Here is a 27,439-nt window from a genome sequence, read left to right as displayed (position 1 = left end):
GGGGAGTGCCGCTACTGGTCGAACAGCCAGGTCTTGAGTAGCCTCCTGAAGGTCAGCAGGTCTTGGGTCTGTCGTAGGCTGAGTGGGAGGGTGTTCCAGGTCTCTGCGGCGAGGTGGGAGAAGGATCTGCCGCTGGTGGTTGTTCTTTGGATGTGTGGGACGGTGGCGTAGCTGGCGGTTAGAGACGTAGAAGAGGAGTCGTCTGTTGAGGTAGGCTGGGCCGGTCTTGTGGAGTGCCTTGTGTGCATGGATGAGGAATTTGAAGGAGATTGTCCTGTCGACGGGGAGCCAGTGTAGGCTTCTCAGGAGGGGGTTGATGTGGTTGTGGCTGTGGCATGGTACGTCGAGGATGAGGCGTGCAGAGGCATTTTGAATGTGTTGCAGTTGTTTGATGAGCTTGGCTGGGGCTCCAGCGTAGAGGGCATTTCCATAGTCGAGTCTGCTGCTGACGAAGGCCTGGGTGACTGTTCTTCTTGTATCTGTTGGGATCCACCTGTAGATCCTCCGGAGCATGCAGAGAGTGTTGAAGCAGGAGGAGGAGACGGCGTTGACTTGCTTGGTCATGGAGAGCGTTGAGTCGAGGATGACTCCCAGGTTGCGTGCGTGGTCGGTGGGTGTCGGGGCTGCCCCCAGTGCCGTTGGCCACCAGGAGTCGTCCCAGGCTGATGGGTTGGAGCCAAGGAGGAGGACCTCCATTTTGTCCATGTTCAGCTTTAGTCGGCTGCTCTTCATCCAGTTGGCGACGGCCTTCATTCCTTCGTGGAGGTTGGGTTTGGCGGTGAGGGGGTCCTTGGTGAGGGAGAGGATCAGTTGAGTGTCGTCGGCGTAGGAGATTATGTTGAGGTTGTGCTGTCGGGCGATGCGTGCAAGCAGGGCCATGTACATTTTGAACAGTGTAGGGCTGAAGGAAGAGCCCTGGGGTACTCCGCAGATGATCTCGGAAGCTTCGGATCGGAATGGGGGGAGGCGGACTCTCTGGGTTCTGCTGGAGAGGAAGGAGGTGGTCCATTCCAGGGCCTTGTTTTGGATCCCTGCGTCGTGGAGGCATGCGCGTAGAGTACGGTGGCAGACCATGTCGAAGGCGGTGGAGAGGTCCAGCAGGATGAGGGCTGCGGTCTCATCGTTGTCCAGCAGGGTCCTGATGTCGTTGTGGCCGCGATGAGGGCAGTCTCTGTACTGTTGTTGCTGCGGAACCCTGACTGGGAGGGGTCCAGGATGCTGTTTTCTTCGAGGTATCGGGTTAGCTGTCTGTTGACGATCTTCTCGGTGACTTTGGCTGGGAACGGGAGCAGGGAGATGGGCCGGAAGCTCTTGAGGTCCCATGGGCCCACCTTGGGTTTTTTGAGTAGGGCGTTGATCTCGGCGTGCTTCCAGTTCTCTGGGAAGGTTGCGGTCTCGAAGGAGAGATTGATGACATTACGCAGGCGGGGTGCGATGGAGCTGCTGGCTTTGTTGAAGATGTGGTGCGGGAAAGGATCAGACGGGGAGCCGGAGTGGATTGTGCTCATTTTCAGAATCCCTTGCTCCGGGGCCCATTCACTTGCCATCACCCCTACTAGCTATCCTCAGCCTGCAGGCTCTCCGGGACCTAGCCTCACATCCCCATTCACACACCTCATTGAAAGACCGACTTAACGAGATTTCACTCTGCCTACAACAACTCAATATATAGTGAACTACAATGGCTCTGTCGGGGAGCAACAATTGCTTTGTTGAAAAGAACAAATCATTAGAAGTATGGAAACGTATGCTCACTTAAAGAATCCAGTAACAATGTAAGTAGAACAAATCAATGCGCGCAAGAATTTAAAAACAAGTATCAAAACACAAAGGAACAGACTCAAAAGTACTTGCAAAATAAATATTATTGATATTGAATTTTCAATATTTTCATCAGACAACATGAATAAACATATTTTCGGGCTGTCCAAATACAATAAAATCCGAAAGTGACAAGTATTTCAGAGTGACATAAGTGCTCAGTGCTGGTGACAAAGTGCATATATACCGTTGTGAACCTATGTACAAATATATACAATTATCAAGAATGGTCTGAACAATGATTTAAGAGATCTCTCTGATAAAAGACCAAATTGCTCAACAGTGGGACCCAGAGATATCTAAGACTGAACCAAGGTTATGTGTCGACGTTTTGACACTGGCAACGCATAATTGATGTGTTGCGGCGTGTCTTCTTCAGGACAGGAGGAGAGCCTGGAATAGATGAGACATAATGTAAGGGGGTGTTCTAAAATGGGCCAGCTGAGGAGGTGGACTGGTGAAGACCATTACTCACCCCAGATGCAGGAAGGCGTCCCACGTAGTGTGGGGGCAGTCAGAAGGATCTAGAATTAGATCAAGCAATGATTACATGGCTGACCACCGCGTAAATATTTAATCAATTTCCCCCAACCCGGCCTGCGCTTCCGTTTTCGCCGCCATTATTGTTGTTGTTGTGCCCGGAGCCCGCCCCCTCCACCACGCACCCGCCTCCCAGCTGCTCCTCCCTCCCACTAAGAGGCAAGGCTTCTCCCTGCCCACCGAAGCGCTGTGACCGTCCTGACTTCGTCAGATGCAGTCGCTCCCTACTGCCCTTGCCCTCTCCTGCCTACTCTACCTGGGTATCGTTAGCGCTGCTCTGTTGATATTTATAGCGCTAGACCGTGCCTGCATTATTTTATTATTTCTAAGTGCCTGTATTGTTTGCCTTGCACTGTTTCATTGATTTTGAGTGCCTGTGCTTGCTAGCATTGCCGGATCGTTTGTTTACTTGCTGCTGTGACCCATTGCTTGTGTGCTCCGCTCCTCAGGCGCCTCGCTGACCACCGCGTAAATATTTAATCAATTTCCCCCAACCCGGCCGGCGCTTCCGTTTTCGCCGCCATTATTGTTGTTGTTGTGCCCGGAGCCCGCCCCCTCCACCACGCACCCGCCTCCCAGCTGCTCCTCCCTCGCCCCTCCCCCCCTCACCACCCATTCATGACAGATGCGTCTTCGCGCAGCGTTCACGCGCAGCGGTCGCGCCCCATGCGCGCCGAAGGTGCGACAAAGGTAAGCCCGTCTACGCCCGTCCGCGCCTGGATCGCGCCCAGCGCCAGACCCCCTGGCCCCCACCGCACCCAACCCACTAGAGTCACATATGATGCCACAACTCTCCTCGCCCTCAACCCCGGACGCACACCACAATGCTGCGAAGCCATCCCAGGACGTACCCACGGCCCATTCTCCTGCCTCTCCTGCAAGTTCAACTGCTTCAGGACCCTCACCAAATCCACTTCCTCCAAACATAGCTCCGAATCTAACCACCTGAAGTGCATCCTGCTTAACACCCGCTCGGTCCACAGACACTCAACTGAACTCTGGGACCTACTCGACACTGCGTCACCGGACATCGCCTTCCTTACAGAAACATGGATGAACACATCATCAGCACCCGACATCGCCATAGCTATACCGGACAATTACAAGATTATCTGAAAAGACCGCACCAATCAAACAGGAGGAGGCATCGCCATCATCCATAGGAACACCATCAAAATCACGACCAGCTCCGACGATAATCTTGCAACCGCCGAACATCTCCACTTCCAGATCCACACCGACCCTAGGACCACACTTAGAGGCACCCTCATTTACAGGCCTCCAGGTACCCGCACTCAATTCAGCAATGACATCACGGACTTCATCAGCCCACATGCCCTCACCTCCGAGAACTACATTCTACTGGGAGACCTCAACTACCACCTTGAAAACAAACACGACAGCAACACCTCCACCCTTCTGAACAACCTGGCCAACCTCGGACTCAAACAACTTGTTGACACCCCCACCCACATAGCCGGACACACGCTCGACCCTATCTTCACCTCCAGCAAACACATCTCCTTCGACCGCACCACAGCTCTCCACTGGACGGACCACAGCTGTGTTCACTTCAGCCACAAAACCACCCTGACCCACCACCGCCCACAACCTATTCCTCGAAGAAACTGGAACAAAATCACCTCCGACCAACTCCTCACATCACTCAACCAAAACCCTCCCCCCCTCTCACTGGACCCAAACCAAGCGGCCACCAATCTCAAGCAATGGATCACCCACAGTGCTGACGAATTAGCACCCCTGAAAAAGCACCAGATCAAATCAGCCAGCGAAAAGGCTCCCTGGTTCAATGATGACCTTAAAAAATCCAAGAAGCTATGCCGCACCCTGGAGAAAACATGGAGAAAAAACCCAACCACCGACAACATGGCCACCCTTAAGGCAGCCACCCGCAAACACCACCAACTGATTCCATCCGCCAAGAAATCAGCATTCAAGGATCCTCTCGACAACAACACTCACAACAGCAAGGAACTTTTCAACATCGTCAAAGAATTCACCAACCCCACCGCAGCATCTAACGACATCACTCCCTCCCAAGACCTCTGCGATGCGTTATCCTTCTTCTTCTACAACAAAATTGCCGACATCCACAACAGCTTAGAGAATACTCCCAGCGATCAACCCTCCCCACCCCCCTCAGATCCTACTCCGCCAACCAACAACCTTAGCGCCTGGAACCTAATCACCACTGAAGACACCATCCACCTAATGAACTCAATCCACTCTGGCTCGCCAACCGACTCCTGCCCCCACCACATCTTCAACAAAGCTGACTCCATCATCGCACCCCATCTCCATGATGTCATCAACTGCTCGTTCAACTCTGCCACCTTCCCAGAAAGCTGGAAACACGCCGAACTCAGCGCCCTTTTGAAGAAACTCACAGCAGACCCCTCTGAACTTAAAAACTACCGACCCATATCTCTCCTCCCATTCCCGGCCAAAGTCATCGAGAAAGCCGCCAACAGCCAGCTCGCCGCCTTCCTTGAATCCAACAACTCCCTCGACCCCTCTCAGTCCGGATTTCGAGGCAAACACAGCACCGAAACCGCCCTCATTGCAGCAACAGACGACATCCGAACACTACTGGATAACGGAGAAACAACGGCCCTCTTTCTACTCGACCTCTCCGCCGCCTTCGACACAGTCTGCCACAGCACCCTCATACAATGCCTCAGCAACATCGGCATACAAGGAAAAGCCCTGGACTGGATCACCTCGTTCCTAGCCGGGAGAACTCAGAGAGTACGACTTCCCCCATTCAACTCAGAGGCCACAGAAGTCATCTTTGGAGTTCCACAAGGATCATCACTCAGTCCCACCCTCTTCAACGTTTACATGAGCCCACTCGCATCCATCGCGCGCCAACACAACCTCAACATCATCTCTTACGCCGACGACACCCAATTAATCCTTTCCCTCACCAAAGACCCCAACACCGCCAAAACCAATCTTCACGAAGGCATGAAAGAAGTAGCCGAATGGATGAAACACAGCCGCCTAAAACTCAACTCAGACAAAACGGAGGTGCTCATCCTAGGATCTTCCCCTTCTGCCTGGGACGACTCTTGGTGGCCTTCCGCTCTGGGCACAGCACCCACACCCACAGACCATGCACGTAACCTTGGCTTCATCCTAGACTCCTCTCTCTCGATGTCCAGACAAGTCAACGCAGTCTCATCCTCCTGCTTCAACGTACTTCGAATTCTCAAAAAGATCTTCCGCTGGATCCCCCTCGAGACAAGAAAGACTGTCACCCACGCACTGGTCACAAGTCGACTGGATTATGGTAACACACTATACGCTGGGATCTCAGCAAAATGACAGAAAAAACTCCAACGCATCCAAAACGCATCAGCGAGACTCATATTGGACAACAAAAAAACGGGGCTAAAGTCTCTTCTCTGACTGCGCGTGAAACAGCTACCGGAAGTGGACAAGGAGCTATGGCGGGAACTTAACCGAAACAAGCAGAGACAATCTCGCCATGATATCCAAGCACGCGTGACCCATTGACTGCTCCAAATACCGTAATTTGACCATGTATTATCACAATGCAGTATTTTATTCTAATTCTTAAATTTTTTTTAACCACGGATTATGAATTTTATAGTGTAACCTTTTGCAATGGTTTTAATTAACTATGCCAATAAACTTACTTACTTACATATTGGACATCCCTCGCCAAGAGCACATCACCGGACACCTAAAAGACCTCCACTGGCTTCCCGTCAACAAAAGAATTACATTCCGTCTTCTCACCCACGCACACAAGGCCCTCTACAATCTAGGACCCGAATGCCTCAACACTCGACTATCCTTCCACAAACCCACCCGCCAACTAAGATCGTCCAATCAAGCCCTCGCCGCAGTCCCGCGCATACGAAAATCCACCATGGGAGGAAGATCCTTTTCCTTCCTGGCGGCCAAGACCTGGAACTCACTCCCCACTCGCCTCCGCCTTACTCAAAACCACATCTCCTTCAGAAAAGAACTTAAAACCTGGCTATTTGACAAATAATGAACCCCTTCCCAAGCGCCTTGAGACCCTCTGGGTGAGTAGTGCGCTATATAAATGCACGAACTTGAACTTGCTCTTACAAGGATTAAGTAAATTAGAAGGGCGCACACTTCAGATTAAAGAATCAGGTCTTACCTGCAGATATCAGGAAAGACGCGGTGAGGCACAATAATGAAAAAGAGAAGGGGTAAGTAGCTTCCCCTCCAAGGGAAAGCAAAGGAATCAAAGCCAATGCCCTAAAAGAGAGTGCCAATTTTTTAGCTTAAGGCGTTATTTAGTCAGACATTAAATTTAAAAAGCATGACAGCCACATTGGTATCCAAGTCTTACCTGTGGCTTACTTTATAGGCTTGGAAATACAATGTGCGGAAAAATCAGGGCCGTTTCACTGTCTGGTACAATCCAGATGGGTAATAATTAACGAATCCAGGCCAATAAGACCAATTCCCTGAAAGAGAGGCCAAATTATAGCTAGAAGCGTTCTATAAAAACCCATTTACTTTGAAAAGCATGACAGCCACATAGGTAATCGAATCTAACCTGTGGCTTGCTATGAATGCTAGGAATTCCGTGTGTGAAAGAATCAGGGCCAGTACTTTGTGGCTAATGATTTAACAAAAAACAGAAATGGTAACAGGGTCCAAGAGGAAAAGAAGTTTAAATACCTAATAGCACCCTATCCCCTAATCTAACTAGCAAAAAAACACAATGGGGGTACTAATGGTCTGTACAGGCTAGTGAAATTAATGCTTTCTTAAGGATATAGTGTACATGGGTAAACTACTGAATAAGGAGAAGACCCATCAGCCCACCCAGTGGCGGTGCTTCATCATCTGGGATTTTGTCTTTGTATACTGGTATCCACCAGGTTCCTTACTAATGAAAATCGTAAGGAAACTACTGGTTTCAGATCCACCAGTGATGAACAGCCAAAAGAGTGTTATGTTAGGGGCTGTGGGGAGAAAAAGTGTTGCAGTGCTCAAAAGGATGTGTGATTTTATAAAGTGATGTTTAAAATTGACTATCATGGTGCCTAACAACAAACGTTATTAAGAGGGCCACCATAATGGCAAAGTTAAAAGCAGAGTGTAGATAGTGTTTCGAACAAATACTACTATCCGATGGTAAATACACTGGTCGACATGTTTCAGCCACTAATGGCTTTCTTCAGGACCTATTGTTATGATGACACTACTGCAACCGTGAAGACAAAAGTGAACTAAATTGTCCGAAGGACCATGCACAAAAACATGTGACCTACCATGGAGTGATGCTAAATGGTAGGCAATGAAGTCATGGTTAAAGGAAATCTTCTCCTAAAACAAAAAAACAAATACATGCAGACACACAGTCAGGAAAATGAAAGCAATATATACATGATTATTATCATGTACCAGCCTAAGAGCGATTGCTCAGTACAAATTAATGTTTAAATCACTCACCCAAAATCTGCTTGTGAGTGGCCTCACCTCGCCTGGCACTCGCTCAGGAAAAGAGGCCCCGCTCTGAAGAGATGGAAGGCAAAACATACCATTATATCAAAATTGTAATGGTACAGAAGCCATCTCCTCATATCAACTCTGATGTCTAGGGGGTAATAATAAAAGCAGCGGTCTCCACTAGCCCCGTTGGGCAATGATCAATAATAGTTAATAAAGCGATGATTGTATGGAATGTAAATTTACTGATGTTGTCCAAAAATGTCTGTTAATTTATGAGAAAAAGTCGCTTAGGTCATGGGTGAAGATGAAACTTGAAAAATGCGCCCATAGGGCCCAACCATGCAGGCGTCACACCTTAATCCCGAAAATAGAACTAATAAATAGGGGTTGTCCAAAGGACCTGTACAGCCCCTGTTTAAAAAGTAATTCTATTGTTATATTTACAACGTGCACACATGGCGGCAAGTGGGACTCACATATGTATTTTATGAATCAAGCTTCCAATGCTGCAAGCGATCCACCATAAAGGAAAAAGTGAGACAGCGAGCATAACAGGACCTTGGAGCATACTCTAAATCAAGCGCTGTTAACATTGAAAAGCACTGCTGAAAGCAACACTCGCTCGTGAAAAGGCGAGACACAAAGCAAGCTTTTGATCAAAAGAGCGCTAGCAAAGGCATCCTGAGCCGAGCAGAAAATCCTCCAAACGATGAAAATACTAAGGAGGAGCGCCACGCTGCATCAAAAGATACCAGACCCACCTGTCCGTCGGTACCTCCAACCCCTACTGAGCCGAGGGGAAGGTAGCGTACCAGACGGCATGGCCGGGTTAAATTGTACCCTCACGGACCAGAAGGAAAGCGTTACCGCTAATATCTGATTGGTTGGCCGGCGGGTCAATAGCGAGCCCCGCCTGCCGGTCCAGTAGTTGCTCCAACACGCTGCGGTAATGTGTAAGCGAGGCATGAAAGGAGACCAAAACAGGGAGAGAAAGGAAAGAAAGGAGGCATCCGGTTGGGTTGCAGACTTGTGTCCTAGCTCCCTATTGGCTGTCCAGAAGGCCAATTGAGACACAGCAAACCCCGTGTCCGAAAATACCTCCGTTAGTTGAGTGAGAGTACTCAGATGATAGACATTGACATCAGGGCTTCCAGTCACGCCTGAACTATAAACTTGTGTAGCCGCGTGATGTGCCTAGCAAACTAATACGTGGGTTCACGTGCAATGGAAAGTAGCCCACGTACGAGTGTACATGTAGTTGGAAAACAAATCACACCGGTGGCATACGCAATCCCGAACGGTGTGACAAGGCCGAAAATCCCGTTGCACGTACATTCAGACTGCATGCCCTCGCGCACAAATACTTGAAACTCGATAACACCGGTGAATAATTCTGGATTGTGAAAGTCTGGCTAGTACTATCGGCGCCTTACTCAGGCCTGTCAGAGCCTGGTTTGAGGCTCAATAATGTTTGTAGAATGTGTATTGTGTATGCGCAACTAAAATGGGAGGAGACGCATAGCAGCGTGGATTCGACAGATCTTCAAGCCCCCATATGTAACTATCGACCACTGCAGTATACTACAGACAGTGAGTAATGTATGATGTCGAGAGGGCTACATGGTCCAAAAAGCGTGACCAGTCATGAGTGGAAACGGCTACATAGGGACGTCCAGTATCTAGTATGGAGTAGTGGCAACTCCTTAAAAACGCCAGCACTGTACTACAGAGTGGAAGATATCACACATAGAACCAATGTCTACCAATGCACAGCCAAAAAACGGTGTTGAAACTTGCTGTCACATTGGTGATATCCCGGAACAAAATAAACCATGAGGATTTCAGATTTGGACCCAAGGAATCTCGTCATTTAGCCCCGCTGTATCACATTTCAATCTGAAAATCCACTTTTGCTCCTTGATAAATAGATAGCGAGAAACATCACTGACATGCTGAGGAATGAAGGGTTGCTCAAGTACTATCCACTTTATATCTTCAGCGATATGTCTCATGGTCAGGAAGTGATTGGTCAAGCGAGTAGCCTGCCGGTTGCACCTGATAGTACTCTTATGTTCATGAATCCTGAGCTTCACTTTCCTGGTAGTCATACCAACGTAGCGAAGGGGACACGGGCATATCGCTGAAGATATAAAGTGGATAGTACTTGAGCAACCCTTCATTCCTCAGCATGTCAGTGATGTTTCTCGCTTTCTACTGCTGTCACTGCTTTCACACCGTTTTTGGCTGTGCATTGGTAGACATTGGTTCTATGTGTGATGTCTTCCACTCTGTAGTACAGTGCTGGCGTTTTTAAGGAGTTGCCACTACTCCATACTAGATACTGGACGTCCCTATGTAGCCGTTTCCACTCATGACTGGTCACGCTTTTTGGACCATGTAGCCCTCCCGACATCATACATTACTCACTGTCTGTAGTATACCGCAGTGGTCGATAGTTACATATGGGGGCTTGAAGATCTGTCGAATCCACGCTGCTATGCGTCTCCTCCCATTTTAGTTGCGCATACACAATACACATTCTACAAACATTATTGAGCCTCAACCCAGGCTCTGACAGGCCTGAGTAAGGCGCCCATAGTACTAGCCAGACTTTCACAATCCAGAATTATTCACCGGTGTTATCGAGTTTCAAGTATTTGTGCGCGAGGGCATGCAGTCTGAATGTACGTGCAACGGGATTTTCGGCCTTGTCACACCGTTCGGGATTGCGTATGCCACCGGTGTGTTTTGTTTTCCAACTACATGTACACTCGTACGTGGGCTACTTTCCATTGCACGTGAACCCACGTATTAGTTTGCTAGGCACATCACGAGGCTACACGAGTTTATAGTTCAGGCGTGACTGGAAGCCCTGATGTCAATGTCTATCATCTGAGTACTCTCACTCAACTAGCGGAGGTATTTTCGGACACGGGGCTTGCTGTGTCTCAAATGGCCTTCTGGACAGCCTATAGGGAGCTAGGACACAAGTCTGCAACCCAACCGGATGCCTCCTTTCTTTCCTTTCTCTCCCTGTTTTGGTCTCCTTTCATGCCTCGCTTACACATTACCGCAGCGTGTTGGAGCAACTACTGGACCGGCAGGCGGGGCTCGCTATTGGCCCGCCGGCCAACCAATCAGATATTAGCGGTAACGCTTTCCTTCTGGTCCGCGAGGGCACAATTTAACCCGGCCATGCCGTCTGGTACGCTACCTTCCCTTCGGCTCAGTAGGGGTTGGAGGTACCGACGGACAGGTGGGTCTGGTATCTTTTGCTGCAGCGTGGGGCTCCTCCTTAGTATTTTCATCGTTTGGAGGATTTTCTGCTCGGCTCAGGTTGCCTTTGCTAGCGCTCTTTTGATCAAAAGCTTGCTCTGTGTCTCGCCTTTTCACGAGCGAGTGTTGCTTTCAGCAGTGCTTTTCAATGTTAACAGCGCTTGATTTAGAGTATTCTCCAAGGTCCTGTTATGCTCGCTGTCTCACTTTTTCCTTTATGGTGGATCGCTTGCAGCATTGGAAGCTTGATTCATAAAATACATATGTGAGTCCCACTTGCCGCCATGTGTGCACATTGTAAATATAACAATAGAATTACTTTTTAAACAGGGGCTGTACATGTCCTTTGGACAACCCCTATTTATTAGTTCTATTTTCGGGATTAAGGTGTGAAGCCTGCATGGTTGGGCCCTATGGGTGCATTTTTCAAGTTTCATCTTCACCCATGACCTAAGCGACTTTTTCTCATAAATTAACAGACATTTTTGGACAACATCAGTAAATTTACATTCCATACAATCATCGCTTTATTAACTAGTATTGATCATCGCCCAACGGGGCTAGCGGAGACCGCTGCTTTTATTAATACCCCTTAGACATCAGAGTTGATATGAGGAGATGGCTTCTGTACCATTACAATTTTTATCCAATGGTATGTTTTGCCTTCCATCTCTTCAGAGCGGGGCCTCTTTTCCTGAGCGAGTGCCAGGCGAGGTGAGGCCACTCCCAAGCAGATTTTGGGTGAGTGATTTAAACATTCATTTGTACTGAGCAATCGCTCTTAGGCTGGTACATGATAATAATCATGTATATATTGCTTTCATTTTCCTGACTGTGTGTCTGCATGTATTTGTTTTTTTGTTTTAGGAGAAGATTTCCTTTAACCATGACTTCATTGCCTACCATTTAGCATCACTCCATCGTAGGTCACATGTTTTTGTGCATGTCCTTCGGACAATTTAGTTCACTTTTGTCTTCACGGTTGCAGTAGTGTTATCATAACAATAGGTCCTGAAGAAAGCCATTAGTGGCTGAAACATGTCGACCAGTGTATTTACCATCGGATAGTAGTATTTGTTCGAAACACTATCTACACTCTGCTTTTAACTTTGCCATTATGGTGGCCCTCTTAATAAAGTTTGTTGTTAGGCACCATGATAGTCAATTTTAAACATCACTTTATATAATCACACATCCTTTTGAGCACTGCAACACTTTTTCTCCCCACAGACCCTAACATAACACTCTTTTGGCTGTTCATCACTGGTGGATCTGAAACCAGAAGTTTCCTTACGATTTTCATTAGTAAGGAACCTGGTGGATACCAGTATACATAGAAAAAATCCCAGATGATGAATCTCCGCCACTGGGTGGGCTGATGGGGCTTCTTCTCCTTATTCAGTAGTTTACGCACACACACTATATCCTTAAGAAAGCATTAATTTCACTAGCCTGTACAGACCATTAGTACCCCCATTGTGTTTTTTTGCTAATGATTTAACACAAATCAGGCAATAAGTCCTGGAAGGTAAAGAAAGTAGCGGGCATGAATGTTCCAAATTGTAAGGTTACAAAATTACCGGTTTCACATCAAGGGGCAACTGTAAGAGAAATGAGCGCTTACCGTGGGAACAAGCATCTGCTCTGCAGTCTTGAAACAGACTGCACATTCTGGGGCAGATTTACAAGCCCCATGCGCCACATTTACACCGCCATTGTGTCACTTCTGTGACGCAGCGTAAACCATGTCCCACATTGCGCCATATTTACATCGTGACACATCTAGGGAGATGTGTCACGTTGTAAAGCCCTGCTCCACATGAAACTTGCGTTAGGTTTCATATGGGCGTTCTGGAGCAGGGTGGGCGTTCCGTCGCAGAAACGCCTCGTAAAGATTTCAATGAGTCACTTTTATGTCCATGCTACGTCAAAAACCTGTGCCTGCTTGAAGCAGGCGTAAGGAGTGACGCAGCATGTTAGGCCCCTTAGCATTGCTGGAGCAGCGTCGCTCTTGCGACACGACTCCAGCAATGCGCCTCCCTTACGCCACAGGATGCGACACGCACCACACTATCGTTGGGCCACAGTGCGCCGCATTGTAAATGCGAAACATTCGTGGTGGTGCAAGGAGAGAATTGCGTGTTGCATCTTTTCTGGCTCATCCCTGCTGATTTGCAGAGATGAGCCAGAACTCGTAAATCTGCCCCTCTGTTTCTAAGTAGGTTCACACGCGCCGGCGTGCACCAGGACGCGCGACGCTGTGCAGCAGCTGAATGCTGTCTGCCTACCTACAACAACTTAAGGCTGATATCCGTAGCCTATCACACATCACTGAGGATTTATCAGTTAATTCCAGATTAAGCCGCTCCCATATGACCAATCCCCATCTACGCTCGCTCCATGACTGCGGTTGTTCCTGGTGCCCCCCCCCCCATCCTAGGCGAACCACATCCCACTCCACCCATACTCCCCATAGTTGGGCCTTCGCTCTGCACCCTAATGACCCCTCTCGTCCCCCCAGATGTAGATCTTCCCTGTCTGAAAGTGATATTCAATCTCTCCTACTGTTTTATGATCTGCCACTTCCCGCCACCCCATCAAACTCGCATCTAATTGAATCAATCCCCACTTATCCCTTCAGGGAACCTAAGTTAAATACAAGAACATTAAATATGAACAACCTCACGATAGTCACCGGCACGCTACCCCCATCAACTAACACCCCCGTTAGTCTCAAATGTGCGCTCCTAAACTGCAGATCAGCTGTTAAACACGCTGTTGATATTGTCGATCTCATCCTTGTCCAAGATCTTGACCTTTTAATGCTGACAGAAACTTGGCTAAATATACTCAGTCGCTCCTATCCTGGACCTTTCAATGCTGTCTAACTTTGATATCATTAGGTTTGGTCAAGGGGGAGGTATTGCATGCCTACATCATAGTAATCTAACAGTGAAAGTCCTTCATGCTGACCTCCTGCCATCTTCTGAATATCAATGCATTGAAGTCACTGGAGGCAACAATCACACATGCAAACTGCATACGTTCTACTACCCCGCTCGCAACAACATTCCCTTCACAGAACAGATCATGGATATTATTTCATGTAACGCGGATTTCCAGGGCACTCAGATCTTCCTGCGAGACTTCAACTTCCACTGGAATGATATAAACGATGTGATTGTGAACAGCCTCAAATCCTTCCTACTTGACCTTAACCATACCCAATTATGTGACAGGCCTACGCATAACAAAGGAGCCATGTGAGATCTGGTCATTGGTAAGCCCAATTCTTTCCTTCTGGAGTCGATCCTTCCATGTGCCTGGATGGACTACTACTGCATCACCTTCCTCGTCCTTGAATCATTAAGAACAAGCAGATCCCAACCGAAGAACCCAAAACAGTTGAAAAGATGTTTATGGAACATCAACTCGAAAGACCTGATGGCGCTCTGTGACAGCGTCTTGCCACCCCCTTTGAACATGTCGGATGTCCCTGACCTGACGGCCCACTATAACCATGCAATGCTTAATGTACTTGACTCGGTAGCACCACTTCAGCTTAAACGAGTGTCCTTAAATGCTCCAAACTGTGGTTCAATGATAGTCTTAATGCCGAAAAAAGAAATTTAAGACTTGCATAAAGGAAATGGCGATTGCATCCCTCCTTTGATACATCTTTGTCACTTGAGATCCTTGCGAAGCACATACAATAAACGCATCAGATTCTTGAAGGCCACCTTCTTCGGATCTCAACTAGATCAAGCAAAAAAAATTCCAAAAAAATAGTTCAAACTCATCAAGTCCCAGGCTATCAATCATCCTAACCTCTCCTCTCCGGGTCAAGGGACACTCCCGAACTGCAAAGAATTTACTGTTTTCTTCACTGATAAGTCTACTAAGATTGAGATGGAATCAAGCTTGGCCCGTGATCTCCTCCTGAGTGGTCCTCTGAACACCCTAAGCCCTTCAGAGTCGACTAGCATTGACCCTTCACAGCCCTTCCTCCCCAAAAGCAATGCATCTTGGAGTCTGTTCCAAAGCTTGGATGAACCCACTATACGCAAAATGCTGTTGATGTTGACACCTTCCAATCACTACAATGACCCTTTGCCATCGAACCTGTTCCCGGAAGTGAGATCCTCCTTACTAACACTCTGGACGACGATCTTCAATGCTTCTCTTATGCATGGTGATATTCCAGATTGCCTTAAATCAGGTCAAGTTACCCCGATCATAAAGAAACTAAATGCTGATCTCACGGACCTTCTTAAGTTTCGCCCAATCACCAACATCCCCACCTTAGGAAAACTCCTGGAGAAATGTGTGCTTGCCCAACTTTGTCATCATATCGACCAGCTCCTGGACCAATGCCAATCTGGTTTTCGCCCAGGTCATAGTATGGAGTCAGCGCTAACCGCATCGTGGATGATGCGCTTAGAATGCTGGATCACAATGAAGCGTGCCTATTGATCCTTTTTGACCTCTAGTCAGCATTTGATACTGTCAAACACAATCTCCTAATTGACCTCGTGGAACATACGATGGGGCTGTCTGGCCCGGTTTTAAACCGGTTCTCTTCGTTCCTTCACAACAGATTCCAAAGCATCAAGGTGAACCACTCCTTGTCACATCCTGCACCAGTCACCTTGGGGGTTCCCCAAGGTTCAGCACTTTCCCCCACGCTCTTTAACCTGTTCATGGAGCCTCTGACAGAAATTCTAAAATCATCCAGCATTCATTATCATATGTACGTGGATGATACCCAACTATACATGAAGATCATCTCCCCCGAAGAAATTCAGTCCCTCAACTCAGTCCTGCTGGAAACGCAAAGCTGGTTGACAAGTAAACACCTGAAGTTAAATGCTCTTAAAACGGATTTCTTACTGATCTCGCCCCACAACCAATCCCTTTTCATGGAGCAATGGCTGAATCAGCTGACTGCTCCTAACTGTAGACTGCACCTCGCGAACGCGGCATCTTCTCTGGGTATCATTCTGGACAAAAGCCTGAACGTGCAGAAGCACATCAGTTCCCTCACCAAAGGAGCAAACTTCCAACTTAGCCTACTCAGGAAACTCCAACCCTTTCTGCCAGTTCATCACCTAAAGGTTGCAGTACAAGCATTAGTGATCTCAAAGCTGGACTATGGTGGCGCAACACTTTGCGGCCTGCTTAATGTGAGGACTGCTCCTCTTAGGGCTTCCCTCAATTCCACTGCTAGGGTCTTAACTGGCACACAAAAAATACCACCACAACTCTACGGACTTGCGGGACCTGAATTGGCTTCCATATGAACTTTGGGTACAGTTAAAAATTGCATGCATGGCTCACAAGGCCATCCACTTCAAGACCCCGCTGTACCTCGCTCGGAAACTGGAGCTCTCCTGCGGTTATAGAGCCTCTAGAAGTGCCAGCACCCTTCTGCTAAAACCACAGAAAATCAAGAAAAAGAAGACCTTTAACTGTACCTTCTCAGGGAAGGCTCAGAGGATCTGGAACTCCCTTCCACCCGAAGTCAGGGTGATCCCCTCCACTGTCTTCTTCAAAAAAGAAGTCAAAGGACTCTTGATGAAGACATTTCTTCCTTAGCATGGCTCCTTCATTTGGTTCTGGGTCCATACCCGTTGACTCTGGCCCAGCCATCTGGTTCACGAGTTTCTTGGACATTTCTAGATTGTGATCTTGTTGCGCTGTCGATTCTGTTGTCTGTTTTTCCCTCAGGATAATGTTTGTCAATTAGACTTTGATTTTGTTGCCTTGCTTGTTTTGATTTGTTTGCTTATAACCATCATGATGCATAATTTGTAAAGAGCTCTGATACCCTCGGTGGTCATGTTCGCACTATATAAAACTTTAAAAATAAAATAAAATAAAATTAGCACTGATCAGCAGGGGTTAGGTGCCCTGAGTCATAAAACAAACAAAAACAGGTCACAAACAGAAGGCTGAAAAGCAAAAAGTCTGGGGATAAACTCACTGGATAAGCCAGGTCTAACTAATACCATCTTTGACCATCAATATATCCAGGTAATAGACAATTTGGAATATGAACTAGTTTACCACCAACTTTAAGAAGAATTTCAATGTCATTTGGGCGGGAGATTTTAATCCAAGATTATGTATTGGTTCCTTTAATTTGGTATGTGAATATATTGATAGATATGGAGAAAGATTAGCACATTTCATTCATGATCTCATTGGGAAGGTTTAAAATAACCTTCTGATGTATTTTATTTTAATAATTGCTTCAGCAGTTTGCCCCCTTTCAAATGTTTGGCTCCTATGTTCAATAGAGGTAACTCTTCCAGCACATTTGCAGCACATAGGTCACAGTATTATCTCTCTCTCTCTGCAATTACATATGCAGTTTCTAACTTTAAGAAAACGCCAAACTGCAGTAGTGATCACAATCCTTTGTCATTATGTTTGGTGCTTGTGCCAGCTCACAAGGCAGACCCTGATACATTCAGTGGAATTGATCATTCAAAGAGTAACTGTCTATTGTAGATCTAGGTCACTTACTCTTTCATCTATTCATTGATAAACGAGGGCCATGCTGGGTGTGCCTGGACAGTCAAGCTGAACCTGAGATGTTTCTGGGTGCTTTTGACTTGGTGTGTGGCACCTTGAAATCCATTTTAAAATTCAATTTTGATGGGAAAAGGGAACAGCGTTGTAGATGGCTTGATTCAGGCTCCTCAGCAGTGCATAGAAATCTGATGCTAGGTCTAACAATAAATCCCTGGGAGAAGTACAGTTGAGAAAGAGACAATACAAGGGGGACCTAAATGCAAGTAAAAGGCCGTAAAAGGGAGATAACGTGGGACTCTCTAGTGGCAGTGTGCAGGACCAAAGACCTATGGATTTTATGGACGATTGTCAATTTACCATGCTTTAGTGAACCCCACATGCCCAAAATAGAAAGTCAAATAGAGGTTGAAAATTAGTTGCCCATTTTACTAGAGTATATTCTGTTTATCAAATAGGCATGGTTACAGGGGGAAGGGGGAGGTCTGATATTGTTCCTAGGGCTTGAAAACTCAGTATCTCTTTCGAGGTAGAGGAGGCAATTAATGCAGTCGCGAAAAGTTCAAATGGGAAAGCCATGGGGCCTGATGGTGTCCCTATGGACAGATTAAAAAATAATATTAACCTGTGGGCACAGGTACTACCAAATATAATCTGAGCACTTTGACCCTGCCCTGGTCTAGCTCAATAATTGTCCCAATATTCAAAAAGGGTGTCAGAAATGACCCTAGTTGCTACTGCCCAATATACATTCTGGAATTGGTAAAGCAGAACTACATCTTGGCAAACATACAATATGGCTTCAGGCGAGGAATAGGCACAGTAGACCAATGTTTGAATTCATATCGGCTTATTAGCAAATACACACAATTCAAGAAAACAGCGATACAGGTGGAATTCATGAACTTTAGCTCTGCCTCTGGCGCTGCAAATTTGTTTAGACTATGGCCCATCATGAAAGAACTGGGGGTAGATGAATCAATAATAACATTTTTGAGACAATTATAGACCGATGACACAGCTAGGATGAGCATTGGATGAATTGGGGAATGCACTGACCAATTTTGGATACAGAGTTGCATCAAGGTTGCGCCTTCGCTCCCTTTCTGTTTAATTTATATATCAACTTGGAAAAAATATTGATAGTAAATGTGAAGTTCATGCTGCTGCTGGGCATGTGCCCTATTCCTGTATTGTTGTATGCAGATGATGCAGTTTTATTAGGGTGAATCACAATTGGGCTTAGAGGTTACTGGATAACTTCACTCTTTTTATGGAACAGCTTGACTTCACCACAATGTTTTTTTTCTAAGTCGTTTACGATGTTATGGTAGCTACATTCTTCCAAAAGGGAATACAGGAGGGGGCCCTGTAGAGGGGGGTGTCAAGACTTTCACATATTTAGCGACTCCTTTTGATGAATCTCTTAACTGGGGACCGTCACTCACCATTAGACAGCATCAATGTTTCCATGACCACAGAGGCTGTGCTTAGGTCTGCGGAGAAACAAGGACTGAAACCATTCAAAGAGATGTTTCAAATACTCAATTCAAAATGAGTGGCATAATATGGCACAGGTGTGTGTGGTACACAGACGTAAAAGGGCTACAGAAAGCAGGAAACTTGTGTGAATTTTTGTATCATTACCGCAGAGAGAGCCACTCATGTTTTTCACAATTAATTGAAAGCTCTAGGAGAAGGAACTAATAAAAATACGTCAATTGTTGCTGTGGGTCTCTCTGTGGGCAAACCCAGAGTCCAGTCTTACAAGGTTCATTATGCCGTGATGACCTCCATGGCATAAGAGCCCTACCATGTCTCTGCAACGAATTTGCAATATAGGTTTTATTTCATTCGATTTAGAGTCAATACTGTGCAACTTTTAATCTATTTTCCTTTCGGTGATACCTGGTCCAAGGAACTTCTTTATTGGCCCTGTGACAATTTATCAGCACCGAGCACCCATTTTTGCAAGCTCTACTCGGCCGCCAGAAAACGTTATTTAGCACCAATTTCACTCAGTTTTTAAATTAACCAGTGCTGTTTGGCAAAGAGTCTATTACTAAGGCTTACTACGGGCCCAGTGTGTGTAGCAGTGCTTAATTTTATCCAATATACTATTAAAATGAGGAAAGGATATAGTAGCTAAAATATAATGTAAGTCTAACCCGTACGTTATTTGACATGATGTTAGTTTTAATTGCTTAGTAACTATATTTCAGATATTGTGCATTATAGATAACAGAGTGCATCTTTCATATTTGACATTGTGTAGAATTGAACCTTTTTGGGATATACCAGCAAAATAAAGATTGTAATGATTTGAGGAGTTTTAACCTCAAACGTCTACCCAAAATGCTTTGTTTAGGAAAAATTGCTAAAACCATGCCACCACGATTAAGTCTTTTTCCGGTAGGTTTGGCACCTTGTGCCAGTTCACCACAGATCATACAAAGCTGAACACATCTGTCTCACTAGTCCTTTGTCAGGCAGGTAGCAATTCGCCAGGGCACTAGCGGGGGACGGTTCACTCGAGGGATTGGTCAAGCAGGGCAAAACGAATCGGTTATTGTTGATGACTGAAACTCAAATCCACAGACTTCCCCCTCCCGAATTCACTTAATTGTGATCTGGCCCCATTCTCAAGAATGTGCTTCCAGGTGAAAACCTGTCCCACAGTTTCTGTATCACAAATGGTGCCTTCTTTGCTCTAGCATACTGCATTACCCTGCCCACTAGCCCCTCCCTTGGCTTTCCAGCTACCCTGACCAGCTCCAAATGAAGTCTTCAAACCTAACAATAACAAATGTTTGTAGGGCAAATGCACAGCTCTTTTTCACTAGGTTTATCGGAGTTGATAAATTATATTGTTGGTGCTCCAAAGGTGGCGTCGAGAGTCCCACGACGTCAAAAATACATAAATTGCATGTGATGCTAATGAGTCACTAGCTTCATCCCTTTAGGCACACATTCTTATCTTTTTGCTAGAGAAAGACTTCCACACTTGTTTTTCAAATTAAGTTCATAGTTGTGTTTTTATTGATTTATTCTTTTTTTCTTCTTGTTTTTCACTCGTTATTGGTTATTTTCATATACATATTTCACCTCAGGCAATGTCTTATAAACATATCCAATGCATTTCGGGCATTAATGGGTGCCCTTCATCAGGGAACAGACACTACAAAAATATATATAAACAAAACATTAGAAATCTGTTTCATTTTTTTATGTACAAGGTGCATAAAGAAAATTTGTTTGTTGCATGAAACGCTGGAATTATAAAATACGGTGCTGTGGTGTGTCGATATTATTGTGACACCTTATATAACCCATGGACCCGAGTGTTCGGGGGGGAAAAACATGGTTGTGTTTAGGGCGTCATGTTACTTACTGGCCTGTTGTCATGATGTTGCTACGATCTCGGAAAAATCTGCAAGATAGACGGGGGAAACCGTTGTCAAAATGTCGGCGCGTGGTTTCTACCTAGTTTCTCAGATTCGAGTATTTAGTATGGCTAGTATTTTATTAACTGACCTTAACGTGTGGTCGAAGCGTTTTCCGATCAGCTGGCTCCCTTGTGAACGCCGGCATAGACCAAGTCTAGCCGCGTTTTAGAAATTTGAACGGAGTTGCGATCATGTGACCGTGAAGCTAAATGACAGACTATGGGGTGGGGTGGGATTAGTGGTCGAGCACCGTTGGCGGGGGGGTCTGACGATTGTGGATTATTACTATAGGTGCAAAAGCATCCTTCTGCCATAAAGTTGAAAACAAAAAATAAGGATGGTAAACGGAAAAAAGGCACGTTAACGGCAACATGCATTATAAGGCTGCGAACTCGTCTGTATCGAGTGATGTATACCCTCACGTTTCTTCTGAGCTACGGGGCTGCTCAGTGTTCAGTAAGATATTGGTGTGTATGAGCAGGTAGTTAGGACGAGGTCCACTTGGATGCATGTCGGAATGTGGTAAATGTAAATAGAAAGTGTTATATTGGAGTTGATCTGTGTGAACAATCACAGTAATTACAATACGGTCCATAAGGTATTCATAGGTAACATGACATGTCAATCCTATCATTTAGGCCAAAAGGCTTCTGGGTGGAGAGTCTTTGTATCCAAAAGTTTTCTCTTCTCAGTAGATGTTTTGTATTGTCTCTTCCTTCAACTTTGTTCGCAATTTCTAAAATGGTGAATTTGAGTTGGGAAATATTATGTTGTTCTTCCACAAAGTGGGCTGACAAGGATGATTTCATGTTTTTTAACCGGATGTTTGATTTATGTTCGGTTAATCTCACTTTTATACGTCTTTCCGTTTTGCCCACATATAGTTTCCCACATGGGCATTTTATTGCGTAGATCAGATTGCTTGAGTCACATGTGGCGTTTACGTTAAGTTTAATTTCATATCCCTTCATTGGGTGATTGATCTTATTCCTCTTGATTACACAGTTGCAATTGCCACAATTTAAGCAAGGTTTGGTACCTGAATATTCATTTCTTGGCGTGGGTTTATTCTGGAGGATTTCCCCCAAGTTGCGTGCTCTCGTGAATGCAAATATAGGTGGGAGTTTGAAGATCTGTTTGAAATCTGGTTCTATGTTCAACAGTGTCCAATGTTTCAAAATTATTTTTTTGAATTTCTTGCTTGATGTTGAAAATTTTGAAACTACCACGGCACGGGTCTGTTCTGTCTTAACTCTTGGTGATAGTAGTTTACTCCTTGTTATGTTTCCAATCCTTTTTTTGATTCTTCAATCATGGGATGAGGGTACCCTCTGTTGAGAAATTTTTTAGCTGTTTCATTAATTCTTTGATCCACCATATTTGGCTCTGAGGTAATTCTTTTGGCACGTGCCATCTGTGAGAACGGTAGGTTTCTTTTGAGGTTGGGTTCATGAAAGCTCGTGAAGTGTAGCATATTGTTTCTGTCTGTGGTTTTTACAAACAGGTCTGTAGAAAATCCTTTCGAGGTTAAAGAGACTTTGACGTCGAGAAAGTTAACTGAAGTTTCGGATATCTCCCGAGTTAATTGTATTCGTTCGTCTACTTGATTGAATTTTGTTAACACTTTTTGTAACTCCTCTTTAGAGTTTGTCCAAATGATGAATATGTCATCAATATATCTGATGATCAGTTTCAAATTGTCTGTCCATTCACTCTTAGCAAAAGTGTGTTTGTTTTCGTACCATTGCATAAAGATATTGGCATATACCGGCGCCGCCGAGTTGCCCATGGCCATTCCAGTGAGTTGTTGGTACCATTCATCCTGGTATTTAAAATAGCTTTGGTAGAGCGTGAAGAGCATAAGTTCCATCAAGAATGTCTGAAAGCAAGGGTCCAGTTCTGTATTGCGTAATGCCTCCTCCATCGCTTCTATGCCCAGCATATGGGGTATGCTGGTGTACAGTGAGTGAACGTCCGCTGTGCAAAGTATGAGTTGTTCTTGTGGTTCAAATGTTACCTCTTGTAGTGCATTGGATATGTTTATAAGACATTGCCTGAGGTGAAGTCTTCAAACCTAAACCATGCCATACTGTCCTTGCCTACATCCTAAAGGATAAAGGAGACTTCAGGAGATGTTCAGGAAAGCCTGGTGTCTAATCTTTCTTCATCATCTTGGCCTCTCTGTGATTTCTTTTTGTTCTGCCATGTTTTCACTGTGGCTGGGCAAAGGTGTGAAGCAGATCTATGTATGACCAGAATCACAGCCAAGAATGTAGTTGTTAAGCAATCACTTTTGCTGACGCACACTGCATTCATATTCTTAAAATAGGACAAGCACCATAGGTAATAAAAGAAAGATGTACCCATAAAAGAGGAAATGATTGTTTCCATGTGTGCCTCTCGATTCTTTTTTATTTCTTCCTGACCTAGATTGCTAGTGAGTAGAAACCGTTTGTGTCCATTAATTTGCCTGTTTGACTTTTATGTAAGGCTGCAATATATTTGCACAATCCACACAGGCAGTATAACCACAGCAAGACTTTCAAAACTCACATGTGGGTTAAAGACATAAATAGACAAAGTCAGCCATCTCACACAGCACAGCAAGCCTCAGTGCTGGAATTGCAAAACAAACCCGGCATCACAGTGCTACATTTGACATTGGGTGGATCAGCTTTCATTTTGACATTTAAATGTAAGAGGCAGATACATCATGTTAAAAACTAAAAGATGCAAACTTTGCCCAACTATTTTCTAAAAGGGGCAAAATGGACTAAAAGTGGCATGTTACTCATGGGGGTGTAGCAACGTTCAACCTTTGTAAACTTTGTATAGGATCAAAAGCCTTAAGCTTCTAACTCTGGTTTGGAAGAAGATAGGAGCGCCATTCTTGTGGCATATCAATAATGGTTTGTATTGTATTATATTGCAACATTTATACTGTGCTTCATATATCTATGTGGAGCACCAAAGTGTCTTCCTAGGCTCGTAGGAAGCACATCGTTCAGGACTTTATGGTTGAATAAGAGGATGCATGGATGGGAGGCAAGTGACAATAGGACTCATTTGTCAATTTGTATTTTTGTTTAATATGTCAGAAGACAGAAATTTAAAAGGTTGTTTTTTATACCTGTCATACATGGTGGCTGTCCTGTGATTTCTCGCTGAGCTCCCTTACCGGTCCACAGCAATTAGTATGTCTTACACAGGGTTGGCTTTAGTGCTGGCGGCGTCCGGTGCGACAATGCTTGTTGGTGCCCCCTCCCATGGTGGAGTTGGTTAATACCTCCACCACAGATCCCTCACCTCTGCTTTTTAAAAGTATCAAAGTGTCCATAACCACCTTCTTTCAGATGCATTTAATTCGTTATATAGCCCCACTCATACCAGTGTAGGGTGGCAGAGCATTTTGCTTCACACACATTACACAGACAATCAATCATACGTATTTTAATCATCAGAGTATAGGAAATGTTACGAAAGCCAGAGGTCTACAAGTTGTAGGAGTGATATGTCATCTAAACTGGTAGGCAGTATAGTTTGAGAGTGCCCGGTCTGGGAAAATACTAACTCAGAATTGAAAACAGAAAACCATAGTTGGGGGTTGTCTTTAATTTTAAGAATTAATTTTTCCCACATGAACCCTTTTGCAATATTATTCTGTGTTATTATCTAATGTGTGCATGTAGTTCAATGGTGACAGTCTGTTCTTAAGATTTTAACTTATAAACTGCAAGTAACAAAATAATGTCTCTTAGAAAAGCATTATGCAACTGATCTACTGAAAAGGGGGGGCCCTTGGCCCCCCCGCCCGCATGGCGGCGCGGCGACCGCCTCCCCCTTAGTGCCTCTCGATGGTGGGGCGGGCCCTCATGGGCGCGACCCGCCACCGATTGGCCGGCGACCTCCCTGACCCGGATACCAGGGTAGGATGTCCGGGTCAGGGGGGGGCGTGCTGCTGGAGAGGCTGGGCGGGGGTCGTTGCCATCCCCACCCGGCCCCTTGTGAATAAAGAGGCGGGGAGCGCTCGGGAGACCCTCTTGTTCCCTGGACGCTCCCCCACAGCGTGTTGTGCCCCGCGCTCGGGGCTTCTTTGTTAACAGTTTTAACAGTTTGCCACTGGCTCCTGTTCTGAACAGCCTGACAAGCAAATAAAAGGACTGCAACTGAGCGGGACTATAAATTGTGAAAGGTTTCCATGCCAAATGGAAAAGTAATTCAAAAACCATAGTTGGGGGTTGTCTTTAATTTTAAGAATTAATTTTTCCCACATGAACTCTTTTGCAATATTATTCTGTGTTATTATCTAATGTGTGCATGTAGTTCAATGGTGACAGTCTGTTCTTAAGATTTTAACTTATAAACTGCAAGTAACAAAATAATGTCTCTTAGAAAAGCAGTAAGCAACTGATCTATTTACAATATGCGCACTTTGTGGTCTACATGGTTGACGTTCAGGCATATTATTCATCTATGCAATTTTATGATCAGTCAAAACATCAATTAGACAAAACTCAGATCTCTCTCCAGGAAGAACATTAATCACCGGAGTTATCTTGACATTTTTATTGTTGCCTGGAAACTGCTGGAGGCAGGGTCCACAGCAGCAGGTTCTTTTAAAAGCAACATAAACTTGCAAACAGGACAGCCCCTGAAGTCAGCGGTGGCACCGGTTTCACCGCCCAAGAACCAGCCCTGCTCTTACATCTCTCTGATTCCCGGGGAAGGTGTGCAGAATTTCGCAGATCAAAAGCCTGGTCCAACAAAGGATTAACAGTTTGCCACTGGCTCCTGTTCTGAACAGCCTGACAAGCAAATAAAAGGACTGCAACTGAGCGGGACTATAAATTGTGAAAGGTTTCCATGCCAAATGGAAAAGTAATTCAAAACCCTGGTGACTGAACCACAACCAGCCAAGGAGCCAGATGAGAAAAGCTGTGTAAAGCACACATTAAAAAAATCCATTATGAATGGCCGATGCTTCTGGAGAGGGCAGAGCTCATTCTTAGAGTGCCTTCTGGAATGTAGGCTTTGACGCAAGACGTCATAAACTAGATATTCCCTGAAAAAGGAAGGTTTTAGCTTACTGTTGCTTACTATGGAAAGGCACAAGTTTTGCCTGAAGTCCCAGAAGAGTCCTGCAGCGTCAGAGTGGCTTCAAAAGGTCTGTCACAATGAATAGCAGCAAACGTTTTTTGTCTGCAGCTGGACTGACTAGAAGTAGTTAAGGTGCAGAAGCTTCGAGAGCAGGGCGATGCTGTCTCCATTGTATTACTGCATCTATTTGATGGGTTGAGGTTCTAGACTCCTATGATCGGCGTGGAGGACAGCTTTGAATATAATATTGCAAGATAAGATACATATGGTGCATTTACTAATTGTAAACATTTTGGAATACAAATGTGTCTTTCAACAGTCTGGGTCTGTTGTCACTTTCTGAAGTGTGGGAGTAATGTATTGAACCTATTATGTGGTGGAAAGTTTAAGAAACAGGCTTACGGCGCTGCTGAAACCCCTTTTAGATGGCAACAGGGCTAGCAGTGGTTAGTGGCCCAATAGTGGGGGCGTAGGCCCTTTACTATTGATGTCCCAGGGCCCATCCTTCTGCAGATCCTGAGAAACTGAGCCAAGTACCCCTTAAGCACCGGGGGACTCATTTATGAAGCCTTGCGTCAGTTTTGCGCTTCCGATGCGTCACTTTTTGTGATGCATCGGCGGCGTAAAACATGCTTCCTGTTGCGCACTATTTACAAAGTGACGCATCTAAGCCGATGCGTCACTTTGTAAACCCCTGCGCTACATTATATCTGCGTCAGGTATAATGTATGCAGGTATAATGTTCCCCCGCAAAAAGCCTCGTAATAGTGACGCAGTGAAATCTATGAGATTTCACTGCGTCACTTTTAGGACGCTGTTGCGTCAAAATCTTGCGCCTGCCTCACAGCAGGCGTAAGACTGACGCAAGCCCTTTCACATGGGGCTTTCCCCATGTGAAAGGATGCACTGCTGGAGTTGCGTCACTTTTGTGACACACCCCAGCAATGCGTGACTTTTGCGCTTACAGATATGTCAGAAATACTGACGTATCTGTAACTCCTTGCGACATGATGCGTCATACTGTAAATATGACGCATCAATCATGTCGCAAGGAGTGCGCACTTAGAAGTGACGCATCGCTGCTTTCACGCAGCGATGCGTCACTTCTCATAAATGAGGCCCCTGAATCTCAGGAATAGCAAGTTCTGGACTGTCCAAGGCTCCCTCGGGAGACGGCAGAGAAGGATGTGAATATAGGAGGATGAATACAGGCTCATAACTCAAAATGAGTGCAGCAG

At 45.6% G+C, this 27,439-nt stretch overlaps 1 protein-coding gene across 1 annotated transcript in view; it reads left to right on the top strand.

Annotated features, from left to right (window-relative positions):
* Positions 1–27,439, top strand: part of FBLN7 (fibulin 7) — an 877,728-nt gene that overhangs the window by 780,368 nt on the left and 69,921 nt on the right. The gene's annotated exons all lie outside the window — the stretch shown is intronic.

Source organism: Lissotriton helveticus, chromosome 6 (assembly GCF_964261635.1).
Source record: "Lissotriton helveticus chromosome 6, aLisHel1.1, whole genome shotgun sequence".
Taxonomy (NCBI): domain Eukaryota; kingdom Metazoa; phylum Chordata; class Amphibia; order Caudata; family Salamandridae; genus Lissotriton; species Lissotriton helveticus.
Note: the sequence above shows the minus strand (reverse complement) of the source record. Positions and strands in the feature narration are given on the sequence as shown.